Here is a 9,470-nt window from a genome sequence, read left to right on the forward strand (position 1 = left end):
TAAAGTGACAATCAACACTCCTAATAGGTTCTGCGTTCAGCATTTACCAAATGGAGTTGAATGGTACATTAAAAGCTTCAGTAAAGCTCACTGAAAGCTCTATAAATGCTTTGTCAAAGCTTGCTGTTCACACTGCTTTTATACAAGTCCATGTGAAACAGGCCTTAGGGTTTACATACATTTTAGCTGTTTAGCAAGTACCAAAAACTGAAATAGCAGTTTTGGGTGTACTGAATTTTTACAAATAAACTCTAGATGCACAGAATATTAACATAAGCTTTATCTAATTATTGTGAACAGGTCATGAAGAAAAATTACATGTTAATTGGATTCTGGTAATTACACACTCATGTTATGTTATGAGTGTATGAAGAATGGGACACACCTAGAACATATGGATTAGTATATGCACTATATTTATCAAAGAAGCAGCAGTGCCCTAGAAACAAGGCAGGAAGGTACATTACATGTACTGATAAAGTTGAATAATGAAATAATCATCCCACATTAATTAAGAAATCAGTCAAATCCCAGTCTGGAATGGAATCTCTGTATCATTCTTCTACTAAAGGTCAGGTCCAACTAGTAATTCTACCACTGATGAATCACTGAGGTGTGACTGCCACTTTCTCTAATGGTTGTCACTGTCAGCCTCCTGACCAGCCAAAATATTGCAGAATCTTGATCACAAGCAAGAGCAAAGCAATGGGCTGACAACAGTCTGGGATACCAAAGAGGGAAGAATGCCATAAGAGACATTGAGGAACTTTTAGTAGTTAACGTTTTTGACCCATTGAAAAAAAATAATAAAAAAAAAAAAACGCTAAAAAACGCTAACAAACGCTATTGCAATAACGTTGAAAGACTCACTGCAAAGCTACTGGCGTTTTTATAACATTATTTTAACGTCCAGTGTGCATGGAGCCTTATGCAGCTGAGAAAAGAAGGAATGTGATCGCTTAGAAAAAAGGGGAAAAAAGGTATTTATATTTTTCTTTTATATCTATACACAAATGTTTTGCCTTTCATTACCGAATGGGTTGTTTTACAAGGTGATCATTTACAATCACTTTAAAGCGGAGTGGAACTTCCGCTCATCTGATTCCTCCCCCCCTCCGGTGCCTCAATTGGCACCTTTCAGGTGGGAGGGGGGTGCAGATACCTGTATAATACAGGTATCTGCACCCACTTCCGGGAATAGCTAGCCTCAGCTAGCCGCAAATGCCCGCCCACCCCCGTTGTGTTCTGGGAAATACACAGTTCCCACAACACAACGGGGACCAGTGTAGAAGCGCAACGCTTCACTTCCTGATTCCCTGACCGAGGATGGCGGTGGGGGCAGCCGAGAGACAAGCGATCGATCGGCTTCGGCTGCCGACATCGCTGGACCCTGGAACAGGTAAGTGTCCATTTATTAAAAGTCAGCAGCTGCTGGCTTTTAATATTTTTTGTTTAAGTGGACCTCCTCTTTAAGTTTCAAGTTATTGTAAATATAAACATGTTATACTGACCTGCTCTGTGTTTTAGTTTTACACAGAGTGGCCCAGAACCTTCTCTTCTGGGGTTCTCCGCTGGCGCTCCAGGCTTCTCCTATTCTCTGTGTGCCCCCCATAGCAAGCTGCTTACTATGGCAGCACACCTATGGGATCACTCCGGACTCTATCGACACACGCAGCATGGATCGGCTCGGCCTCCCACTCACTGCTCACAGGATTTTAATGACAGTAGGAGAAGCCAATGACTCCCACTGCTGCCCTTACTCCCTGTGAGAAGAGGAAGAGAGGGGAGAGAAGACCTGAAGGCGGGGCAGCACTGGATCACTGACAGGTTCAGGTAAGTGTTTAGAGAGGGCTATAATTAGTGGGGCATACCTCCCAACTTTTGAACTTCAGAATGAGGGACAAATGAGGGAGTAAGCTGCGGTGTGCGTAATGGCAAAATGTGGGTGTGGCCTATGTCTTAATTGTGGGGGGGCTTAAGGGGGTACTTAAACAAAACCCAGCCCCCTCCCCCCAGTTCTCTCACCAATGCTCCCCCCAGCTCTCTCACCAATGTCCCCTCCTCTCTTTGTAATACCCCCCAGCTCTCTCACCAATTCCCATCTCCTCTCTTACTAATACCCTCCCCCCCAGCTCTCTCACTATATATGTATATATATATTTTTTTCAAAAATAGAATGCACTCCAATCACCCTTACACTGACCTACCCAATTACTACAATGACCTCTACACTGACCTACCTGATTCCTACAATGACCACTACACTGACCTACCTGATTCCTACAATGACCACTACACTGACCTACTTGATGCCTATACTGACCACTACAATAACCAACCTTATTTTTATACTGACCACTACACTGACCTACCTGATTCCTACAATGCTCTACCTGATTCCTATACTAACCATTAAACTGCCCTACCCGTCCACTATACTGACCAACCTGATCTCTACACTGACCATTACATTTACCTACCTAATTCCTACCCCTCCATTGGGGGGGGGGTATGTCACATCCTCAGCTCTGAGGGGCTCATGCTGAGACTTGCAGTCTTTCACTTTTGGGGGTGTCACATCCCCCAAAAATTAAGGGCTACAAGTTCCAACATGAACTCCTCAGCTCTAAGAATGTAACTCTCTCCAAAATTGAAGGACTACAAGTCCCAGCACGAACCCGTGAGATCCAAGGGTGTATCTCCCTTAGATCTCACAGGTTCATGCTGGGACCCGTAGTCCTTCATTAGGAGGATGGGATCAGTGGCAGTGCTGGTGGGATGGGTTCAGAAGCAGAGCTTGGGGGATCACTAACTCTCACTTGCTGTCACCTGTTAGTCAGTGATTGGTTCCCCCTGCCTGCATGCAAGAGAGGGGAGGGGAGAGAGAGGGGGGTGGGTGAGAGAGAGGGGGGTGAGTGAGAGTGAGGGGGGTGGGTGAGAGAGAGGGGGGTGAGTGAGAGAGAGGGTGAGTGAGAGATAGGGGGTGGGTGAGAGAGAGGGGGGTGGGTGGGTGAGAGATAGGGGGTGGGTGAGAGATAGGCGTGGGTAAGAGAGAGGGGGTAGGTGAGATATAGGGGGTTCTGTGAGAGAGGGGGTTCGGTGAAAGAGATGGGGTTCAATGAGAGAGGGGGTGGGTGAGAGAGAGGGGGGTGAGTGAGAGATAAGGGGTTCGGTGAGAGAGAGGGGGTTTGGCGAGAGAGAGGGGGTTCGGTGACAGGGAGGGGTGGGTAGAGATAGGGGATGGGTGAGAGAGAGGGAGGTGGGTGAGAGATAGGGGGGTGGGTGAGAGAGAGGGGGTGGGTGAGACCCCCTAGCCCTGCCTGCAGTCCCTGTTGTGCCCCCCTGTCTGTGGGTAGGTGTGTCTGTAATGCACCTACCTCCCGCCCGTCCTTGTCCTCTGGGCTCTTGGTCAGCCTGTCTTCTTGCTGATGAGAGTGACAGCTGGGAGCGGACATTGGAGGAGTGCAGGCAGGCTCTGGGACTCTGTGTTGGGAGATGCTGCAGTGAGGTCTTCTCCCAAGTGTAGGCTATCTCGACTTCAGGAACCAGATACACTATACAACTTTTGTTGTCTGATTTCCTTTAGATTTACCAAAACCATGTAGTGCAAGGGCCTGCCTGATTGCATACAAATTGAAACTCTTATGCCGTGTACACACGATCAGACATTACGACAACAAATGTTCGATGTGAGCTTGTTGTCGGAAATTCCGAACGTGTGTAGGCTCCATCAGACATTTTTTGTCGGAATTTTCGACAACAAAAATGTGAGAGCTGGTTCTCAAATTTTCCGACAACGGAAAATCCGAAAATCCGTTGTCGGAAATTCCGATCCTGTGTACACAATTCCAACGTACAAAATTCCACGCATGCTTGGAATCAAGCAGAAGAGCCGCACTGGCTATTGAACTTCATTTTTCTCAGCTCGTCGTACGTGTTGTACGTCACCGCGTTCTTGACGATCGGAATTTCCAACAACATTTGTGCAACCGTGTGTATGCAAGACAAGTTTGAGCCAACATCCGTCGGAAATAAATGACAGCATTTCGTTATCGGAATGTCTGATCGTGTGTACGCGGCATAAAGGTTTGACCTCATATTACAGTATATGGTTTTGGTAAAAATAAAGGAAAAAAATCTAAAGAAAATTGCATAGTGTGTATCCAGCTATAGACTAGGAAGTGGTGACGTTTTAGCTACCTTTGCTATCTATCATTTCATGGTTTTAAAAAATTCTCATGAACACTTTATTGTCAAAAGTATTGTGACGCCTGCCTTTAGACACACATGAACTTTAATGGCATCCCAGTCTTAGTCCATAGGGTTCAATATTGAGTTGGCCCACCCTATGCAGCTATATAACCACTTCAACTCTGGGAAGGCTGTCCACAAGGTTTAGGAGTGTGTTTATGGAAATGTTTGACCATTCTTCCAGAAGCGCATTTGTGAGATCAGGCACTGATGTTGGATGAGAAGGCCTGGCTCGCAGTCTCCGCTCTAATTCATCCCAAAGGTGTTCAATCAGTTTGAGGTCAGGACTCTGTGCAGGCCAGTTAAGTTCCTCCACCATAAACTCGCTCTTCCATATCTTTATGGACCTTGCTTTGTGCACTGGTGTGCAGTCATGTTGGAACAGGAAGGAGCCATCCCCAAACTGTTCCCACAAAGTTGGGAGCATGAAATGGTCCAAAATGTCTTGGTATGCTGACACCTTAAGAGTTCCCTTCACTGGAACTAAGGGGCCAAGCCCAACCCCTAAAAAACAACCCCACACCATAATCCCCCCTCCACCAAATTATTTCTAGGCTCTGCCTTTCTCCCTGTGCTGTTATAAAAGGGGGGGAGGGATCTGCTCACACAGGGAAGTCTGCACAGGAAGAAGACAGACAAGCTATAAAGATGTAATCTGCAGCTTCTTTACAGAGAGAACTCTGCTCCAACTCCAGCCACATGGGAACAGAAGCAATAGGCTTCACACTCTAGAGCAGCAAGTTAGGGATGAATGCATTGAACTGTGTGTGCGTTTAACCTGTTATGCTGCAGAAAGTTCAGTAAAGTTTGTTAACTGTTTCCTGAGCCCAGTCTGGAGTCACTAAAGGGGTGCATGAGTGTCCTATGGCAGATTCATTACACTGCTTTGGGTCAGTAAAGCACAAAGGGTATGAAGTACATCGTACAGACAAGCGTTTTTTAAATTGTAATATGTATGTCATGGTTATCTGAATTTCTTTTTAAAATGAGTATGTTCTATTCTAGACAGTGACATTCGTTCTCTCCTTTGCTATCTCTGAATACCTTGATTGTATCCTGAAAAAGCCTAACGGTGAAACGCGTCGATACACAAGGGCTCACTGTATACTCTGTATCGTATACATGATTTTTAACCTTTGATTGCTCTATTCATGTATTGTATTTTCATAATAAACATTGTTATCTTTCTACACCTTGCAATTTGTTTCGTATGCCTTTAAAGTCTGACCTAAAGTCTGACCTAGATACTTTATAAGTATCCCTTTCTTTTTTTGTTCCCAGGGAGCAACGTAGTCAGAGTAATTTTGAAGTTATAGACCTGGTGGATCTATTTAAGACTTATGTCAGAATGAACGTCGAATGGGACATACATGCGTTAATTAGTAACAGTTGAATCATTATTTTTTATGTATATTCTCATATTATATACATATATGTTTTTTCTGTATTATCTTACATTTTTCTATTGTTTTTCCTATTTTTTGGGAAGGAACGATTTATTTTATTTATATTTTTGGGGATTTTTTGGATATTTTGCTTTTTTTTTGTCTTTTCACTTTCTTTTTTTGTTTTTTATGTTTTTATTTTTCATTTTTATTTGTATCTTTACATTTATTTTTGTTTAATTTTTTTTTCTATTTATAATTTTTTGTGTTTTGTTCTTCTGTATTATGATATTGTAATGTGTTTCTTGTAATTGAAGTTTCATATGTTTTTTGACCACCAAGATAGAGCTGTGCCCTGGTATGTTGGTTTTAGATCTATTAATTATTACTAAATTCTCTTAATTGTTGACAGGTTACTTTTTATGTCACACGGTATTTGCACAGCAATTTTTCAACTCTGTTTTTTTTTTTTTTTCAGGAAAAAAAAACTGTTTCATGAATTAACCACTTCAGCTCCAGGAAGGTTTTACCCCCTTCCTGACCAGGCCATTTTTTGCGATACCGCACTGCGTTATTTTAACTGACAATTGTGCAGTCGTGTGACACTATACCCAAATAAAATGTATGTCCTTTTTTTTCCCCACAAATAGAGCTTTCTTTTGGTGGTATTTGATCACCTCTGCGGTTTTTATTTTTTTAAACAAAAAGAAATGCCAATTTTGAAACAAAAAAACAATATTACTTTCTGCTATAAAAACATTTCCAATAAAAAAATGTAAAAAATCTAATTTCTTCATCAATTTAGGCCAATATGTATTCTGCCACATATTTTAGGTAAAAAAAATCACAATAAGCATATATTGATTGGTTTGCGCAAAAGTTATGGTATAGATTTAGGGACTTTTTTTTTTCTTTATATTTTTCACTAGTAATGGCAGTGATCAGCGATTTTTAGTGGGACTGCGACATTGTGGCGGACAAATCTGATGCTAAGTGACACTTTTTGGGGACCAGTGACACCAATGTGATCAGTGCTAAAAATATACACTGTCACTGTATAAATGACAATGGCAGGGAAGGGGTTAACATCAGGGGCAATCAAAGGGTTAAATGTGTTCCCTATGTGTGCTTTCTAACTGTAGGGGGAGTGCTTTGAAAAAAGGAAAACAGAGATCCGTGTTTCTGCTTAGCAGAAACATGAGATGTTCATTTTCCTTTCTAGCAGAACAGTGGTCTGCCTTGTTTACATAGGCATAACCCTGTTCTGCCTCTCGAACGAACGATTGCCGGGTGCCCGGTGTTCATCGCGGCCGCCGGACCCGCTGATTGGCTCCCGCTATGTCTAATCACAGGGTGCGTGCCCCAGAGCCGAAGAAGAGAATCATGTACAGGTACTTGATTCTGCGCTAAAGGGATGCCCTGATGCAGTAAATGTACGTGGGACGGTCCTTAAAGAGGAACTGCAGTCTGCTCACATAATTTGTAATAAAAAAATCTTTGCCATTCTGAAGCTTTCCTCCAACCACTTTGCATATTATTTTATATATACTGTGATTCTGTACTTGCCAAATCTGCTGCAGAAATCTCCCTCCTCTGAGTCTTGCTGCATCCATTTGAACTGTGGGCAGCTGAAGCTGCTGCCTGTTCACTTCCTGGATTTACACAAACACACAGAGGCACACCTCCAGCTCTGCAGCCCTGCAGCTCTCATTGGCCCTTTTATGACTCATCCAACCTCCGTTCCTGGCAAACTCTCATGAGAGTGAGAGAGAGTGCTGTGTATGATGTCGTAAGCCTAGGCTTATTACCAGACAAGAAACAGGAAGTGGGCTGTATAAGGTATTTACTAAAAAAAAAAAATGTTTTACTATCAAAAGTTAAAACAACAAGGGCAGAAGATTTAATAGATGGAAAGTTGGAAAAATGACTGAAGGTCCACTTTAAGTGGTTTAAAAAAAAAAAAAAACTAAAGTTAGCCCGAAGAATGGTGCCAAACTTCGGTACTTAAAAATCTCCATAGGCAATGGTTTGAATGCCGTTTACAAATGTATGCGTGGCATACGTATGCGTTCGCTTCTGCATGCGAGCACGTGGGGACGGGGCACTTTAGGTTTCTTCCTTTTATTGTTTCTTTTACGTTTATTTTTTTATTTTGACACTTTCCTTTAATTTTTTTTTAGCACTTTTATTCCTATTACAAGGAATGTAAACATCCCTTGTAATAGGAATAGGGCATGACAGGTCTTTTTTACAGCGGGATCTGGGGACTATAAGTCCCTGGATCTCGCCTCTAGGCTGGAATCAAGCCTGAAATCAAAAATAAATAAAAAACAATCTTGGCTTCCCAGCCGAGGAAACGGCAGTGTTTACATCTACCGAGACCGGACGTGACGTCATAATGTCGCGCCCGGCCTCCAAAGGTCATAGAGACTGCCAGGGACCATCTGGTCCGTGGTATGCTCTATGGTAAATGGCTGCCGCCGGCTGATTCATTCTCCAGCTCACAGATCGCACGGGCGAGCCGGTAGAATCGCTGGAGGGTGGCGGAAGGGGGGGGGTGTCCCCTCATGCCTGTAAAAACAATCAAGTGGCTGAGCAGCTGCTATGATTGTTTTTACATGACAGGGAATCGCCGGCAGAAAATAAGCATAATAATATCCATTTTTCAGGTTAGTGCAAGGACTGAAACCTCCGTGTCCCCATAGCCACTTTGTCACTTTGTCTGCACCTGAGTGCAGTTATGGTCCATGCAATTACCTGAAATGGTCATTATTACATTTATAATGTATGTTTTCACTTAATACATATTTTGTACTAGTTTTTTACTCTGTATTTTTGTTTGTCTAGAGTACATATTCAGGCTCCTGAGGAAGTGATTTGGCGTGAAACATGTTGAGCTCCAACAAGCTACCTCAATACACACCAATCCCCTCTGGACAGTGACAGACTTATACCCGCTGGCTGATATAACAACATCTGTTTAGTAGTGGTGTGGGTCTTTTGACCATACTAGTAGCTTATTTTGAATATTTTTTTTTATTCATTAAATTTTAGACACAATATATGTTTTTTAAAGCTATGAAATAAAATGTTTTCCTTTGGTTGTGTTGATGCCTAAAAAGCACATTGTCTGTTTACTCCATTTTGCTCAAATTATTAGTACGTGGCACTTTGTTACTGCTCCATATATCCACAGAACCACCCTGTCATGATGTACCCTATTCCATCTAAATTCAAGAGTAGAGTAAAGGAAACATACATTAAATATAAGAAAACCACTTTAAAATTCTTAAACAAGCTCCACAGCATATGTATTTTATTATTTTTACAGGTTGAGGAAACGAGTTGAGGATAAGAAAACATCATTTTATAGTGTACATTTAGTCAAAACTTCTCTTTTTTGTTTTGTATAGGGTAGGGAAGGGAAGGATTGAACCCCTGTCTTATTCAAAACGTTTTGGATAGGGTAGGTAAGGGTTGAACCCCTGTCATAATTTCTTTTTTTTTTTGCTATCATGACCTATTGGTGAGATTTTCCTTCACTATCTGTCCCTGAGACCCAAAAGGAAGTAAGAAGAACCAAGGGAAAATTCTATCTCAGACAATTGTCAACAGAACAGGTGTCCCATTTGGAAGATTTCCACTTACTTATTTTTCTGGTTACAACTTTAAAATATTTTCATCTCAATCTGTCTCAATGACGATAGCTTAGTGACAAAGATCTGGGAACCAAACTGCTTGTCCTGTATTCTTTGTCCTGTAATACCCTTTGGTTCCAGAAGGTGGTACACTGGATCCCTTTATTCTCTTACACTCTCTTGAAATTAAATCTGA

At 42.2% G+C, this 9,470-nt stretch overlaps 1 long non-coding RNA gene across 1 annotated transcript; it reads left to right on the forward strand.

Annotated features, from left to right (window-relative positions):
* The first annotated feature begins 340 nt into the window (after positions 1–340).
* On the forward strand, positions 341–8,743 carry LOC141134664 (uncharacterized). Its single transcript, XR_012243264.1, has 2 exons — positions 341–980; positions 8,484–8,743. It is a non-coding gene; the product is annotated as an uncharacterized lncRNA (long non-coding RNA).
* Positions 8,744–9,470: the final 727 nt, after the last annotated feature.

Source organism: Aquarana catesbeiana, linkage group LG03 (genome assembly GCF_042186555.1).
Source record: "Aquarana catesbeiana isolate 2022-GZ linkage group LG03, ASM4218655v1, whole genome shotgun sequence".
NCBI classification, from domain to species: Eukaryota; Metazoa; Chordata; class Amphibia; order Anura; family Ranidae; genus Aquarana; species Aquarana catesbeiana.